Source organism: Phascolarctos cinereus, unplaced genomic scaffold (genome assembly GCF_003287225.1).
Source record: "Phascolarctos cinereus isolate Bilbo 61053 unplaced genomic scaffold, phaCin_HiC Scaffold_2;HRSCAF=192, whole genome shotgun sequence".
Taxonomy (NCBI): Eukaryota; Metazoa; Chordata; class Mammalia; order Diprotodontia; family Phascolarctidae; genus Phascolarctos; species Phascolarctos cinereus.
Genome location: NW_027555625.1, coordinates 2535009 through 2551139, shown reverse-complemented (window position 1 = coordinate 2551139; position 16131 = coordinate 2535009). Strand labels below are relative to the sequence as shown.

The 16131-nt window shown below is 42.1% G+C and overlaps 1 protein-coding gene across 1 annotated transcript in view; it reads left to right on the top strand.

The window, feature by feature from the left end:
• Positions 1–1209: 1209 nt before the first annotated feature.
• TDRD15 (tudor domain containing 15) overlaps positions 1210–16131 on the top strand; it is a 41181-nt gene continuing 26259 nt past the window's right edge. Inside the window, exon 1 of the mRNA XM_020967468.2 lies at positions 1210–1344. The gene's annotated coding sequence lies outside the window, so the exon portion shown is untranslated. The remainder of the gene's footprint in view (positions 1345–16131) is intronic.

Sequence of the window (16131 nt, the reverse complement as noted above, 5' to 3'; positions counted from 1 at the left end):
CTCTAGGGAAATTTGCTGTTGTATTCCGTGATTTGTGTGTGCCCTCACCTTGGCCCAGGGTCTTTGGGCCATAATGATGAAGGCCTGTCATCTTGCCTCACTTCAGCACCTGGCACCAAGCCTAGAAAGCCAAGATATTGAATTGGCATTCACATGGGAAGGGGTGGGGAGGAAGATGATCATCACCACAAGATCCCCTTGAGGGTTTGCCCGGTGATTGACAAATATAGATTATATCATTTGATCCTCATAACCACCTTGGGAGGTAGATAGTACAATTAATAAGATGAGGAAACTGAGGCAGACTGTTGAGGCAGGATTTGAATTTACATCTTCCTGTTTCTAGAATGAGCACTTTGTACACCGTGCCTGCCTCCTAGTTACCATACACCATGTGCCCTGCCCTGTGCCAACCTCTGGGGTCCCTGATTGAGGAGACCGCAGTCTACTGGGGAAACACACTCTAGCCAGGCCCATTGGAGTCAACCCACAGAGGGAAAGCACTAGAATTGTGAACTGGGACCTCCAAGAAGCCAGGAGGCAGAGATGAGGAGGGAGAGCCTTCCAGAAGTCACCGGCCAGCTCCAGAGAAGAGAGACTCCAAGAAGGGGTCCATGGGCTTGCCCAGACTGCCACTGCGGGCCATGATGTAGAGAAGGTCCACAACACTCAGAATTGTGGGGGGCAAGAGAGACAGAGAGAGAGACAGAGAGAGACAGGGAGAGACAGAGAGAAAGACAGAGAGACAGAGAGAGTTTTCCCACCTGATAAAACCTTGAGCCCCTGGCAGGCGTCCCTGCACAGGCTCTTACTGAACTTTTGTGGACTCTATTGGAAGGCTGTTTGAAAGGGGCTAGGGCCTGAGGGGGCCTTAGCTTCTCAGTGGATAGGCGGAGGCCCCTTTCTGCACTTTCTTCGATGTTAGTGAGAGGAGCACGGCGGCGTGACGCGGTCATTTCCCCTCCCACGGGCGGGGCACCTGCTGGGGGAGGGCACACACCTGGGCATCCTCTGAACAATGACGCCCTTCTCCCCTCCCCCCGTTCATGCCCCACAGGAGCCTGGGAAGGAGCGGCTGAGCTGGAGCAGGCTCCCGGGTCCAGGTGCTTCTCTTCTCTCCTAATGGCCGCGTGGGCTGGGCGGAGGCGTGTAGGGATTTAAGGACCACCCCCTCCCTCCCCACCTCCTTCCCTGGAGCTTCCCAAACCGGAGTCGGACCAGGGAGGGGCTCTCAGACCATCTACTCCAGCTCCTCTTTTCTAGGGAGGAAACTGAGTCCCAAGAGGGGAAGGGGCTTCTCCCAGCTGGAGAAATTCCAGGGAGAATCGGGGCCCATGGATTACTGTAAGTGCAATTAGGATTTTGGCGTTGGTGGAATTCTGCAGCCTCTGTCCAGCCCGGACTTTGTCCTTTCCTGTCCTTTTGCTTACTCTACTTTGAGGCCACCCTATGCCCACAGGCCCCTCCCCAAAGTCTGCCGCCTCCCCTGCGCCCCCTCCTTTTATCACAGTTTTTCTGGGTTTGGAATTTTGCTTAATAATTCCTTTTGCTTGCTTTTTTTTAAAAATTAATTTATTAATTCTCTCATTCCCCCCTCCCATAGTCAAGAAAAATCCCTCTTCTCTCCTTCAGTTTTTGTTCATTTTTTCCAATTTTTGACCTTTGTTCTAAAAAAGACTTTCCTTTCCTCTTTGACTTCACTCTTTCTCTTCACTTCTTGTCTATTGTAGTCTTTTCTTCTTCCAGTCATGGCTCTTACATGCATTTATTCTTCATGGGATTAAGACTTTCAAGATGCCTCTTTTGAGTTCCCTCTTCTACATAATAGCTAGCTTTTAGAGGGCACCTTCAGGTTGGCTTAGCAATTTACAGATGTGATCTCATTTGTTCCTCACCACAACCCTGACAGGAGGTGCTATTATGTGTATTTAACAGATGAGGAAACTGAGGCAGACAGGTGAAGTAACTCGCCTGGGATCACACAGGTAGTATGTGCCTGAGGCTAGATTTGAACTCTGTCTTCCTGATTCCAGGCCCAGCTCTGACCTGGAAGAGGATCTGTGTCCCAAGCATAGAAGTAGTGTCCCATGGTAGAAATTTTCCTCATCTTTCATTGTGCATACCATTTGCCCTTCCCATGATCACTTCCCCCATTTGCCAGGGGTCCACATGCTCCTGACCTTCTGGGCAGTCCCTGCTCCCAGAAGCTCCATTCCCTTTCTCCTGAATTCTGTTGGGGGCATCGAGGAATCCCTTCCTGCCAGCTGCCTGAGATTTCCTCTTCCCTTTCCTCCAGTTTATGTCTTTGTTTTTGTCACCTTGCCCACGGTCCTGTAAGCCCTCTTCTCCCTGAAAGACCACTGGAGCAATTTTCCTTTCGTTGACTGGATTAGGGTGTGTTCTACATTCCCCTCTCTCTCTTCTTCCTTTCTTCTCGACAATGCACCATCCATCGAGCAATGGGGTGGAGAGGGATGGGGGGGGGTCTTCTGAATCATTTGGTCAGTGGTGGTTGAGGCCTCTTCCTTCCCCATCCATTCTTCCATTTAAACTCTCCTTTAAGCTTTGTCTCTTTGGGGACTTTTAGAAAGAAATCTCTTAAGAGTCCTGCTGGTGGTTGTTTTTAACCCCATGAGTATTTTTCTTTTTTCTGTTTTTTTTTTCCTGGTATAATTTATTTTGTTATTTGTAGCTCCTTGGTTTCTGTAGTTGTCAAATAAAGTTTATTATGCACCTACTATGTGCATATGTACTGTGTATAGGCCTGTATAGGTGAGTTAGATGGTGTTTACCCCAAGCATGTGAAGACAGCCCTAGGTGGAATGGGCAGATGAGAACAATTTCTTCCAATGGCTATGAAAACTGAAGCAGGCGCTCTGGAGTACTTAGAGCTTGGTCAGACATCAGAGACACCAAGGTCAGTCCCGAGTCATCAGCAGTCTGCCTGACTGTTCTCTTGCCTCTGGACTTTGATGACTCTGGAAGAGGGAATGAGGCTGACCACTTTGTGCAATCATGCTTCAACTTAAATCCAATTCATGAGCAAGTCAAGGCATCACCCCAAGATGTCACTAGTCTTCTTTGAAAACAAAGGATGCTAGAGATGCAAAGAAAGGCTAAAAACAAACCAAATCCAAAACAGCCCTTCCTCTCAACAGGCAAAGACCCACATATGAACAAGACATGGACTAGATGAACCATTTTTTCTTACCTTATGGTGTCCAGGTTTTCTGACTTGTCAGGCTCCTCTGGAAGAGAGTCCTTTCTCCTTGACTCATTCATCCTGAAGACAGGAGGCATAAAGATGACTTTTGCTTTTCTAGAGCTCATATGCTCTTTTAAGAGAATTGAAGTTTTTCCTGTTCTTCCAGATTGTCCTTCAGTTCTGTGTATTTCCATCCACTCTCAGTGGTTTTCTCTTGGTTTCTTTGGGGAGATTTGCCACCGTGGATATGACTTTTTCTCTTCTGCCAATCATTTCCGCTGTTCAGTCCATAGGTTCTGCTTTCAGGATTCTTATTTCTCAACTCATTCAGGAACAACATACTGTGGTTCTATGATCTTTTTAAAATCCCCAGGGTCCTCTGCCTGATCAGGTGTTGATTAATTTTCCTATATCTTATACTGTTTTATGGATGTCTGGACTCTTTCCCCTGCTCTGAAGGCCATATTCCCTTTTGTTGTTAATATCTTCCCTGTTGCTTATGGTCTTTACTGAGTAAAGTCAGCCTTTAACAAAAACAAAACAAAAAACAAAAAAAAGCCCCCTAATAGCCCCTGTTTACTTTTGGACTCCTTTTCTTTTGATGTTTCCCCTGAAGCCTGGACCTTCTCTTGCACTGGGATATCCACTTCCTGCCTCAAGTGACATCCGGGCGGGGGGGGGCACAGAAGGGGCCTCAGCTGGATGCCAGTTGCCTTTCCTTCCTGCTGCCTTTCCTTCCTGCTGATGGAGCCCCCCACATACTAGCATCTGTCCCAGTTCTCTCAGTTCCTTAGGTCTTTGACTGAGCACCTCTGCAGCACATGCTCCTTGGCAGCCACCCCAGGCAGAGCAAACTTCCTGCTTTCCTACATCTGTGCCGCACAGGGAGGAGGAAGAGGGGGTATATCAGTTGAATTCTGTTGTTTGTTGCCTTAGAATGGTGGAGTTGAGGGTGTGTGGCAGAGACTGCAGCAGAAAGCCAGGGAATAGGTGAGTGAATGTGAGAACCCAAGTCCCTGGGTTTGTTTGTGCACTGGGGCCGGGGAATGGGGCGCTGGCTGGCTCCCAGTCCCGAACTGTGCCACCCACCTCCCTACTACTTGTACGGCCTTTGGCAAGTCCCTCGCTCTCTCTTGGCCTCAGTTTCTTCCTCTGTAAAATGAGGAGACTTGGACCCAATGGTCCCCAAGTTTTCTTCTGGTTCTAGAACTATGATTCTATGCTTTGCTGGAGTCTTTTTCTTCCACTTTGTGACTGTGTGTGTGTGTGTGTGTGTGTTTGTTTGTTTGTTTTGTATCCTCCAGGGAAGCGATGACTTTGGCTTGCATCCAGAGGGCTTGGTATGTAGTAATTGCTCAATATCCAACTTATAATTAATTGCACATACTTATGTTAAAAGCTATTTGTCTTCCCATACTTCCCCTCATTAGGAAGTAAGTTCCCAACTGGAACACTAATTCATTGTTGGTCGAGTTGTGAACTGATCCAACCATTCTGCAGAATAATTTGGAACTATACCCGAAGGGCTATAAAACTGTGCATACCCTTTGACTCAACAATACCATTGCTAGGTCTGTATCCCAAAGAGATCATAAAAAAGGGAAAAAGGGCCGACATGTACAAAAATCTTTGTGGCAGTTTTTTTGTGGTATCCAAGAATTGGAAATTGAAGGGATGCCTATCAATTGGGGAATGGCTGAACAAGTTGTGGTAAATGAATGTAATGGAATACTGTTGTGCTATAAGAAATGATGAGCAGGCAGACTTCAGAAAAACCTGGGAAGACTTGTATGGACTGGTGCTGAGTGAAGTGAGCAGAATCTGGAGAACACTGTACATGGTAATAACGTTGTGTGATGAACTGTGAATGACTTAGCTATTTTCGGCAATACAATTATCCAAGACAATCCCAAAGGATTAATGATGAAGCATGCTATCTGCTGACAGAGAAGGAACTGATAGTGATTGAATATGGACTGAAGCAGGCTAGTTTTCACTTTCTTTCACTTTTTCCCTTTCAAGTCTTCTTGTACAAGAAGACCAATATGGAAATAGTTTACATAATTGCACATGTATAACCTGTATTTGATTGTTAGCATCTTGGGGAAGGGATAGAATTTGGAGCTCAAAACTTTACAAATGCTTTAAAAAAAGCAACAACAACAAAGTCAGTTCCCCACGCCGAGCTTGGCACAGACTAAGCAGTTGGATCAGCTGTTGGTCAGCGTGCTGGCCGATTGATTTGAAGAGGCAGAAGTGAGATGCCTGCATCCCAGGCAGGGAGGCAGGAGAGAGAGCCCAGTGTGGACAGTGGGGCTGGTTTGGGTTGGCCCTCGGTCTCTGTCCCTTGACCCTAACTTCAGGGAGCACCCTCCTTTCCCCCCAGTGCTATGCCTTTGGGTGGAGGTACTCATCAGAATCCCCAGCATCAGGACCTGGAGGAGGCGGCTCTTAACCCACCCTTTTTAGCCCAGGCCCCGCCCTGTCCTCTTGGGCATGCGCAGGAGTCCCGAGGCAGCCCCATGCGCATGTGCTGCAGGCCTTCCGCTCTGGGGTGCCGCTGCTTGGCCCGCCATCTTGGACTCCGAGGAGAAAGGTTCCGACGGGGAGGTCACCGAGGGCCGATGGAGGTGAGGGGCCCGGTGGGGTGGGGCTCCCTTCTTCCCTGCAGCGCACTTCAGGTCGACCCCGTGCCCATTTCCTCAACTGGGTTGGGGCATTCTCCCCTTTGGATCTTTCATATGGGGGGCCCCCGGACCCCCATTATTCTGAAACCTGTGCCGTGGGCATCTTTAAAGTGGGGAGACCAGCCCCCCAGACCTTCCTGGGAATTAACCCTCTGCCCCCCCATCGCCCCTGACCTTTTACCTTTGTGGGGCCACCCCCTGCAGCCATCATAGTGTTTCAGCCTGGTTCTGGGGGGGAGGGGCTGTAGCACCTGCTGCCCACCCCCCACCCGCCTGAGGGTGGAGGGCCCGGGGAGCAGGGGGGCATGGACCTGAACCCCTCCCCCCTCCCCCCCAACGAGCACCCGAGGGCCCGGGTCTGCCCCTCTCTTGCCGCCTCTGGTCTTAGCGGGGCCTCAGCGGGGGGTGGGGTCTGGGGGCGGCATCTCTGCCCGGGTGGGGGTGGGGGGAGGAGCGCCTGGGGGGCGCCTCTTGGGGTCGGGTGGGCCGCTGGGAGGCCAGGCCCCCCCCCCCCGCTGTCGCCTGCCGGCAGCGGGGGCGCCCCAGGGTTGGCACCCATTTGGCGTGGTGCTATTTTCCGTGCAGGTGGGAAATTAAGATTTAGAATAAGATCGGAAAAAAAGTGGGAGTTTTGTGCTTGACCTTAGGATTAGTTACTGCAGGATTTTCCGGGTCCCTCTTTATCCTGCCCACTGCCCCTCCTCCATGGACGCTGTCCTTTTGGTCCTGGGGGACATCTTAAAGCAGTGGATTAGTTTGGGGAAACCTGGCCCAGAGCTTGAACAGCAGCTGGTCTGTCGCTGCCATCTTCCGACGGTGATTTTGATTAGCAAGGACGGATGGTTGAGCTTGGTGGGTTGTTTCCATGCACTTGAGTTGGCCTTGCAGAGGCACGTTATAAGTTGTTTATTTTGACTTACAATCACCCTAAGTTTTTTTTTTTACATGTGAAGTCACGTAAAACATTTTCACCTTAGCCTTGTCATGGGGAAAAAGAAATAAACAGGAAAAATAAGGAAAATCTGCTTTGGTGTGCAGAGTCCATCAGTTTTTCTCTTTCTAGGTGGAAAGCATTTTTCATTCCAAGCCCTTTGGAATTGTCTTGGATCTTGTGTTGATCAGAGTAGCTAAGTCTTTCGCAGTTGGTCACTGTTATAGTGTTGCTGTTACTGTGTACATTGTTCTGGTTCTGCTCATTTCAGGTTGCATCAATTCATATGAGTATTTTCAGGTTTTTCTGAAACCCTTTCCTCATTTCTTAGAGTATAATGGTATTCCATCACAGTCACACATCACAACTTGTTCAGCCATTCCCTCATTGATAGGTATCTCCTTAGGTTCCCATTCTTTACCACCACAAAAAGAGCTGCTGTAAATGTTTTTTGTACAAATTGGTCCATTGCTTTTCCTTTGATTTCTTTGGGATACAGACATAATAGTGGTATTGCTTGGGTCAAAGGTTATAAAGTTTTATAGCCTTTTGGGCATAGTTCCACACTGCTCTCCAGAAAGTTTGCAACTCCACCAGTAGTAATACATTAGAGTCCCTATTTTTCCACATCCCCTCCAGCCTTTGGCCAATCTTACACATGTGAGGTTGTACCTTAGAGTTGTTTTAATCTACATTTCACCAATCAATAGTGATTTATAGTATTTTTTTATATGACTATTTCTTCTTCTGAAAGCTGCCTGTTCATAGCCTTTCCCTTGTATCAGTTGGGAAATTATTCTTATAAATTTGGCTTAGTTCCCTAATATTTGAGAAATGAGACCTTTTATCAAAGAAACTTGATGTAACAATTTCCCCCTAGTTTCCTGCTTTTCCTCCAGTGTTGGCTGCATTGGTTTTGTTTGTGCAACCCCTTTATAGTTCATCTAATCAAAATTGTCCATTTTACCTTCCATGATTCTCTTTCTCTTGTTTGGTCCTGGATCTGACCAGCATTTTCCCATGTTCCCCTAATTTTCTCATATTGCTACTTATGTCTAAGTCATGCATCCATATTATCTTGGCATGTTGTGTGAGATGTTTGTTGTGCCTAGTTTCTGTCAGACAGATTTCCAGTTTTCCCAGCACTTTTTGCCAAATGATGTTATCACCCCAATAGCTTGGATCTTTGGGTTTATAAAATACTGGGTAACTGTGGTCATTTACAAATTTCTGTGTATTGTGTACCCAGTCTGTTCTACTGATCCACCACTCTGTTTCTTTACCAAGTACCATATTGTTTTGATGATAATAATTTTGGGAGATTTGGTACTGCTAGATTGCCTTCCTCCATTTTTTCCCCATTGATTCCTTTTTATTTCTCCAGATGAATTTTGTTGTTATTTTTTCTAGCTCTTTGAAATAGTTCTTTGCTGGTTCAATTGGTATGGTATTGAGTAAGTAAATTAATTTAGATAGAATTGTTTTTATCATATTGGTTTGGCCCACCCATGAGCAATTGATATTTTTCCACTTGTTTAGATCTGACTTTATTTGTGTGAAGTGTTTTCTAATTGTGATCATTCTGTGTCTTAGCAGATAGACTCCCATAGACAGTATTTTATACTTCTCTGTATTATTTTAAATGTAATTTGTCTTTCCATTTCATCTCTTCTGGTTTTTGTGGGTAATATATAGAAACACTGGTGATTTATATGGGTTTTTTATATCCTGCAACTTTGCTGAGGTTAATTATTTCAAATAGTTTTTAGTTGATTCTCTGGGATTCTCTAAGTATATCATCCTATCATCTGCAAAGAGTGATAGTTTTGTTTCCTCATTGCCTGTTCTAATTCGTTTAGTTTTTTTCTTCCCTTCTTGCTATAGTTAACATTTATAATACAATGTTGAGTAATAGTTGTGACAGTGGGCATCTGCTTTACAACTCTGATCTTCTTGGAAAGGCTTCTATGTTATTCCCATTGTAGGTAATGCTTTTACTGATGGTTTTAGATAAATACTGCTTATCATTTTAAGGAAAGCTCCATTTATTCCTATATTTTCTAGTTTTATTTTTAATAGTAATGAGTACTATATTTTGTCAAAAGCCTTTTCTGCATCTATTAGTATAATATGATTTTTGTTTTTGTTATTGATGTGCTCAGTTATGCTAATAATTTTCCCACTATTCAACCAGCCTTGCATTTCTGATATAAATCCTTCCAGGTCAGTGTGCATGATCTTTATGATATATTGCTGTAATCTCTTTGCTAGTGTTTTATTTAAAAATTTTTACATCAATATTCATTAGGGAATTTTGTTTATAGTTTTCTTTCTCTGTTTTCATTCTCTTTGGTTTAAGTGTCAAAAACATATTTGTGTCATGGAAGGAATTTAGTAGGATTCCTTCTTCATTTTTCCAAATTCTATTTCCTATTTTGGTAATCTGGGTAATTTATGTTTTTGTAAATATTTATTTCACTTAGATATGTCAGTTTCATTGGAATGTTTTTGGGCAAAATGGCTCCTAATTGCTTTAATTTTATCTTCTTTTGTGCATTCACTCTTTTCATTTTTGAGACTGGTAATTGTTTTTTTTTTTAAATCGGTTTCTCTAATGGTTTATGCATTTTTTTCCCTTATAAAATCAGCTCCTAGTTTTATTTATTATTTCAGTGGTTTTTTACTTTCAGTTTTATTAATTTCTCCTTGGTATTTCTGGATTTCTGATTTGGAGTTTAATTGTGGATTTAAATTTTTTTTTCTTTTTTAAAAATTTGCATTGCCTGTTCATTGATCTGCTCCTCCGTTGATGTAAATATTTGGGGAGATACCTTTTCCCCTAAGTAATGTTTTGACTGAATCCCATTAATTTGTGTCTCATCTCATTGTCATTCTCTTTAATTACATTATTGATTGTGTCTGTGATTTGTTTTTTGATCCACTCATTTCTTTGGAATTGGATTATTTAGTTTCCAATTAATTTTTGATCTATGCTACCAAGGTCCTTTATCAAATGTAATTTTTATTGCATTATGGTCTTAAAAGAGACATTTAATATATTTACTTTTCTGCATTTGTTTGTGAGGTTTTTATGTCCTAATAATATGCCCTAATGTCAGTATTTGTATAGATGCCATATACAACTGAGAAAAAGGTATGCTTCTTTCTATTCTCATTATATATTCCCTAGAAATCTAGTATATCTAACTTTTCTAAAATTCTAATGATCATCTTACCTTCTTGTTTCTTTTATGGTAGGTCTAAAATGAAGTCTTCCACTATATAGTTTTGTGGGTTTTTTTCCTCATGTAACTCGTTTATCTTTTTTTCCCCTAAGAATTTGGATGCTATGCCATTTGGTAGATGTATATTCAGTATTGATATTACTTCATTGCCTATGATACCTTTTAGCAAAATGAGTTTCCCTGAATGTATCTTTTAACCTTTTTCTTAGTTCCTTCCCCTCCTGCTTCCTTGTTGGGTAAGATGAATTTCTATACTCACCTGTGATACTGTGCCCTTTTTGAACCAGTTTACATGAGGAGATTGAAATGTTGCATCCTTATCCCATTTTCTCCTCCATTGTAAAAAAGTCTTCCTAGCTTTCCTCTTTTATGTAAGATTCCCTCCCCCCCTTCTTCTTCTCCTTTCACTTTTATTTCAGGCCTCTCTCTTTCTCGACCCTTCTATTTTTTTTTTTTTTGTAATGAGATCATCCCAACATATTTGTCTTATATCTGTGCTCTCTGTCCATGTGTACTTCTGCTTGGCTTAATAAAATGATAAAGTTCTTAGGAGTTACATGTATCATCTTCCTATATAGGGATATAAAGTTAAATGTTATTAACATGTCTCTTATGATTTCTCTTTGATGTTTACCTTTTTATATTCCTCTTGAGTCCTGTGTTTGTCAGATTTTCTATTCAGCTCTGGTATTTTCATCAGGAATGCTTGAAAGTCCTCTATTTCATTAAATGTCTTTTCCCCCCCGAAGGATTTTACTCGATTTTACTGGGAAAGTTATTATTGTTGTAATCTTGGCTCCTTTGCCTTCCAGAATATCATGTTTTACGACCTCTACTCCTTTATTGTGTGTAGCAGCTAAATCTTGTGTGATTCTGAGTATGGCTCTGAGCTCCAAGTTATTTGAATGATTTTTTTTCTGGCTACTTTCAGTGTATTTTCCTTACCAGGGAGCTCTGGAATTTTGCTATAATAGTCCTAGTACTTTGCATTTTGGGATCTCTTTCAGGAGGTGATTGGTGGATTCTTTCAATTTTTACTTTGCCCTTTGGTTTGAGGATATCTGGGTAGTTTTCCTTTATAATTTCTTGAAATATGTATGTCTAGGCTCTTTTTGATTATGAATTTTAAGTAGTCTAGTAATTCTTAAATTCTATCTCCTTGATATATTTTCTAGGTCATTTGTTTTTTCCAGTGAGATATTTCACATTTTCTTTGATTTTTTCTTCAGTTTTTTGACTTTGTTTTATTGTTTCATGATGTCTCATGAGGTCATTAGCTTCCAGTTGGCTAATTCTAATTTTTAAGGAGTCATTTAGGTATCAAAATCATATTTATATCATAGAAGGAACCTGGTAGGACTTCTTATTTTCCCCAAAGATTTTCTATAATATTGAAATTAATTCTTTTTTGTTTGGTAGAATTCACTAGTAAATCCATTTGGTCCTGGTTTTTTTCTCTTAGGGACCATGTTTATGCTCATCAGTTTATTTTTCTATTTTCTGTAATTTTTTTGTTTTCTTCGGTGAGATGTTATACCACTTTTACCAAGCTGTTAATTTTCTTTTTATAATTTTCTTGCATTGCTCTCATTTCTTTTACCAATTTTTTCTTTACTGCTCTTATTTGGTTTATGAAAATTGCTCTTAAAATAATTTCAAAAAGAGCTTTGTTTAGCTCTTCCAGGAATTTTTATTGGGCTTGTGTCTGATCTACATTTTTTTCTTTAAGGCTTTGCTTATAGATGTTTTCACATCATTGTCTTCGAGTTTGTGTCTTGGGCTTCCCTGTTTCCATAGAAGCCTTCTTATGGTCAATTATATTTGTTAGAGCACCTGGGGGCTATGGGGGGGCACACGCTGGAAAATGACTACCTTGAGCTTCAGTGGCTAGATCTGACGACCTGTAGATTTTTGGTGCTTATAAGGTGGTGGGCTCTGGGGAGAGTCCTGAGCATGATCCTGTTCTGTGCATTGGACACTGCTGTGCCTCATTCCCTCTTACTCTCATCATCATTTCTCTTGATCTTGACTTTTTTTGTTTCTTCATGTATTTTCCCCATAGCTCACTACAGTAATCTTTTGGTAGTTTGTATGGAAGTACCTTGATAAGTAATTTGATTCAGGCAGTATTGCTGTTTTTATTATATTGGTACAGCCCAGAAATTAGGAACTGCTGTCACTCCATTTAGGGTTTCTTTATTTTTGTAGCATGTTTCATGGTTGAATCATATGGTTCTGCTCAGTCTTGGTGGTTGACTCCCATGTCATTATTTTCCTATGCAGTACTTATATTTTCTACTTTTTCAGTCTTTTGACTTTGTTTTGAAATTTCTTGTTGTCTCATGGATTTCCTGGCTTCTCATTCTCGGGGCTTCCTGACTCCAGGGGCAGCACTAACCATATCCTTTGGCCTCTTGCTCATTGCAGAATGGAGCTCTGTCCTACCGTTCCATGCCTCTTCCCAGTGGATTTTGGATGTTACACTGTCACATATTTGAGTTACATTGTGTCTCCTCTGTTACTTTTCCCTTCCCATTGTGGCATCTTGATGACATCTTTCATTTCTTTTCCTGAAGTTCCTCATTAACTGCATCCTGTACTGTTCAGCTCTCGGCTGGGTGATACTATTTACAAATTTAAGACTCTTGGCTTTTGTGTTTCTTTGCCAGGAGACAGAATGTGGATACTGAGTTTTTCACGGGAATGATGGGAATCATTAAAAGAGTTTTGCACTTCCTGAAGGCAAGCCTCCAGCTCCTCTCTCTTCTTAGCTATAGGTTCTGGAAGCTTTGGAGTGATGCAGGGCTTGATGCCATTAGCACTGATCTGTTGATTCTTTCAGACAAATCTCATTTTCCCTCCTCCATTGGAATTGTTTCCCATTATCACTTTAGAATTTTGTCTTCCTAAGGGTCTACCATCCTTCTAGGCTGACTTGAGATCATTTTACTCTTGGGGATCCTATGTCTTTCCTCTGACCTGTTTGAAATGTACTTTCCCCAAATTCAGGGTTTCTTGTCCTTTCTCAGAAACTTTAGGGTGGAGTTTGCTCTCTTTGCCCCTAAAGGTTCCCACTGTATTCCAGCAACCAGTGCTGCCCTGTTGGTGAGAAACAGATCTGAAATAGAATCTTTTTTTTTTTTTTTTTGATTTCCTCACCATTCTTAGAAGGTTAAAATTATCATTAAGGTAAGTTTAAGAAATTAGTAGCTGTTCTGCTTTTTAAGAATGTAATTTTTACCTCCTAGAATTTCTCCTAGTATTCTTCTCTCAGAAAGTTATCTCATATAACAAATAATTAGATTTTAAAGGAAAAAAAAGAAAAAGAAGGGAAAAAATAAACAAAAATGAAGACTATATCCCCAGAGTCTGAGAAAATGGGCAATATTTCATGCTTGTGGACCTGCCCCCTCTGCATGGGTGTAGGGTGGGGATGTCGACTCTCATTTCTTCTTCTTGGGTGCCAGTGTCTAGGGCCTCCTCCACCCAGTGTGTGTACAATTAAAGGAAAGGAAAAGAGAGTGGATTTGGGAGATTCTGAGGCAAGTAGTGCCATCAGCAGCCCCCATTCAACCTTACCCACTGGAAGTGTTTGCATTGAAAAGGTAAGATGTAGATGGGAAAGTTATCTGACTGAAGTACACTTCCAAACAGAATCAGCCAGTGGGAGACTGGGAGGTGTGATGTCTGTTATAAATCTGTACTTTAAGGTATTTATTGGATGCAGGCCAGGATGTTCACTTTGGGCTGCAAATACTTCCCTCATTGCCTGTGCTTCCACTTACCTCCTCTGGATGAACTGGTCCTCGTAGTAGGGTACTGGTAAAGATGTGAAGGTTAGATTAAAAAATGTTCTGGGAGGGGAGATTGCTCCGAGTAGTCTGGTCTTCAAAATCACTTTACCCAAAAAGACAGGGGAGGAGGGAAGACCCAAGACTCAAGGGCATCCAAGAGAAGTTGTGTAAGTTATGGAAATTACTCAGATCAGCTCTCTTCCACTGCATAACCCTTACTCACGTACAGTGCTGAGCTTTCCCCAAGCGCAAAGCATTTAGATGTTTCCTTAATGTGCTGCTTTAAGCTGGGGGGGGGGGGCGCAGCTGCCTTAACTTCTTTCTTGATACTACAAAACAAAAGTTTTATAAAAGAAACCTTATCCACAATGTTCTTGTAAGAGGTCAATTATTGATGCTATGCAATGTTTGAAAAACCAGGTCGTTATGTTCTTAAGACATTGTTGTGATGCTTTTTGGGGGGGGGAGGTTATCTTTCAGTCTTTGTGAAGAGGAGAAAGAAGCCACTTTGTGCCTGGTTCTACTTGGAGATTGCTCTGTTTAGTCTAACCATCTCCTAGTGATTATTCTCAATACTATAGAATGGTGCTGTGAGGGAAGGGGCTGAGTGTTTTCAAGGTTTTGATCATTTTTGTACTGAATTTTAAACAATAAGTAGAAGGTTACACACTTTTTTTTGGTAGAACAGTGAAACTTTGTAAGAGTAATAGTGCCTAGTTATCATGTGCAGCCTCTCCAAGAGTATAACAAAACTTGTATTTGGTACTTTTTCTGTTCTTAGGTCATTAAGCAGCAAGGTTGAGGCAGATAAAGTATGAGAGGGAGGGAGGAAAGGAAAAGAAAGTTGTGTTCTTTAAAATAGTGTGACCTTAAAATTTTCTTACGTGATGTTAACAAATCTGTTATAAAAATAGATTAAGAAGGTCAAGGGGTGTGTGTGTGTGTGTGTGTGTGTGTGTGTGTGTGTGTGTGTGTGTGTGTGTGTGTATGTATATGTATGTATATGTGTATGAGAGAGAGGGGTGGTGTGTCGGGGGGAGAAGCTTGAAGCAAGAAGAGAATGGAATCCCTTATGTATAGAGTGAGAGAAACTCCAGGAGGAATACGAAGACTGCCTTCCTGACTAAAATTGGATGACATGCGTTGCTCAAGTACTTGAGTAGAATAAGAGGCAAGTGGCACTGGTGAACCCTGGAACTAAGCTCAGCCTGGCCTCAGGCTGCTGTAAGAAGATTGGAGAGTGAGTATGGGAAAGAGTTGGATTGACTGATTGGGGCTTCCCATTGAAGAGGAAGGAGCAGGTGGAATGATCGAGGCAGTGCTTGAGGGGTTGGAGAAAACAGAGCCATCCAGAGAAGGATGGGAGGTTAAGGATAGAAGAACATGAGTCTTTGAAGAAATGGAAGCCATGTGGGTGAGGGTGAGATCCAGGGCGTGACCATTCCTGTCCACAGCTCCCACCAGGGCAAAGAGCAGATAATGATGTTTAAAGACACTGAGCATTTGGGAGCTTAGGGTGTTTGGGGCACAGAAACATCGGTACAGATATGGAAGTACCAGGGGGTAAGGGCAGGATGGGGGAGAAGATGAAGATGGTGAAACTGCTCAGCTCTTCAAGAAAGGAGGAAGAAGTGCTGGGGGCTGTCCAACACCAGCGCTGGTGACCAGAAGCTGGATTTTTGTCACAGGCACGGCATTATTTTATGGCACATTGGCTTGGGTTTTTTTCTCCAAGTGATTATCCTTCATGCTGTAATCAATACATCATGGCTGAATATTTAGAGAAGTATTGTTTGTAGGTTTGTGATCAGACTGGCTCTGCTCACAAGCACTTGACTTATTTCTGACTCTGTACAGAGGGCCGGCCTTCCATATAACTGTAGTTTCCTTCTCCTGGTATGCTTTAGAGTAGTCGTGGTTGCCAGTGTTTTTTGTTCCATGAACCCCTTTCAGTGACAAAATGAGTCCTGCAGGGTAATCTAATATTCTGCTAATTATATTATTTTAGATTTAGTCATTAAGTGTTTATAAGAAATAGGGAAATTTTTGCCCCATAAAGCTCCAAATTAAGATTTATTATATAATTATAATTTTAAAATATAAGCTTTTGTTTTACCTGTAATTATGAAAACTATAAAATTATAAAACTGATTATCAAATAATTATGAATGTTCATGTGGGACATTCTATAAGAATTAGAAGAAGTAATCTTGTAAGACCTCATGTGCTTAGTGTTATCTACAAGAGTCAATATTCGATTTATATTACA